Genomic DNA, 1843 nt, shown 5'->3' on the forward strand with positions numbered 1-1843 from the left:
TATTTTTTAGATAACTCATTTGCTTCATGAATATTTTTTAATATACTTCAATATTACTTTAGTATTTATATATTTAAGATTTAAGATTTATATATATGATTTAGATTTTAGAATTCAAGGGTTTCGGTTTATGATTTTATAGTTTGTTTTCATGATTTAGTGTATCGGATTTTGAATTTTACAACGTAGTGTTTTAGGATTTTATTGGTATAATTTTGTTTTAGGAGTTTAGATTTATGTTTTATCCTTTATTATTTATTGAAAATAATAATTTTTATTTTGTTGTCCTGAAACAAGTTTTGTATAATTAATAAGTCAACTGTGTTACACGTTATATTTTCTATTTTTATTTCTTTAGTATTAATATATTACTTTTCGTTATTATTGTTATTTTTTGTGTATGATTAATTTTATTTTTAATATTTAAAATATTATATTTTTGTCATCGTTAAAATTAATTTTTTTTTTCAAAAATATATTTTTCTCTAATATGATTGTAAATCTACAGAAATTAATTTATTAATGGAAATAAAAATAGTGATGTGTAAGTATATTGTGGCATGTTGTGTAATCCACAAATGTGGACTGATGAAGTCAGTAACTTGCAAAACGCAGGTTATGTTTTGACTGAGACGAAAAAGTGACATAGCTGCAAAACGCAGCTTGCGTTTGACAGGGAAGGAGAACGAAATCTCGAAACGTGTTCCTGTCCTCTGCATGCTGACATGTCTCCCAGCTTTGACTATCCTCGAAGTCCCAAAATGCAACCTGCATGTATGACACGTGTATGGGAGAGTGGTGGAGCCGATGTTTAAAAACAAAACGTAAGCCATGAGTGTTTCACCGTTTCACTTATACTTGTTTCAAATTTTCACTTGCTGTGAGTGATATAGTTTAGAGAGTGAAAGGGTTGGGGTTGAGGGTGAAAGGGGGTAAGTGGTGGGAGGAAGAACCAGTGAAGGTTTGGGTTTTTATTTAGTGAAGAAGTAAAAATGTCTCGCAATTTTACTTTACCTGAAGAGCACATTATTGAATATCTATGTTGTGTTCAGAGTTGTATTTAAAGTTGTATTCAGTGTTGTATCTTATATTTAGATGATTATGTTTAGTATTACTATTATTATATATTTAGCTTTGTTCTCGTATAGCTCTGTTTGAGATTATTATATTGCACTTTTGTAACGAAATGTGTATTTATGAAAGAGTTATATAACAAGGTTACATAAAAAGTAACATATAATTGTGAAGTAGGTCATAACAAAGTTATATTAAAAAGCTTAACCACTAATGACCTCCAGCGGAGCTTGGACCTGCGCACTGAGGACATCGGCTGTGGCTATGTCCCTCGCGTCCACATATAGTACACTAGCGAGGACCACGCATATCCCGCGAATCCATCTCATTCAAGTAGCGGGTTGACTTTGGTCTTCCTTTCGTCGCGCGCCTCAATATCCAGTTGGCAATCACCTTCGCTCATTTATATCTATCCCACGTAGATGAGTCACCCATCGGAACAAACTCGCCTCTGTACACCTTGTAAATTTCAAACATCTTGTACACGTCGGGCACATATACTTGCTAATCAAGACGCTGGTTAGTGCAACATGCAAGAACGTGGCGACATGGGAGTCTCTCGACTTGGAAATGGCCACAGTCGCAGTGTCGTTGCACAAGGTTAACAGTGTAAATGGAACCATCTTGCATTTCGTGAACCTCAAACATCTCATTGCGCCTGTCGAACCGGTTGACCACAATGTTTCCTGCACGTCGAAAGCTTTCTTCAACTCTCTTCGTTGCAAATTCCGAATACATGAATCCGTTGCGGACACGCTCATGAGCATCG

This window comes from Arachis ipaensis, chromosome B06, assembly GCF_000816755.2.
Source record: "Arachis ipaensis cultivar K30076 chromosome B06, Araip1.1, whole genome shotgun sequence".
Classification (NCBI taxonomy): Eukaryota; Viridiplantae; Streptophyta; class Magnoliopsida; order Fabales; family Fabaceae; genus Arachis; species Arachis ipaensis.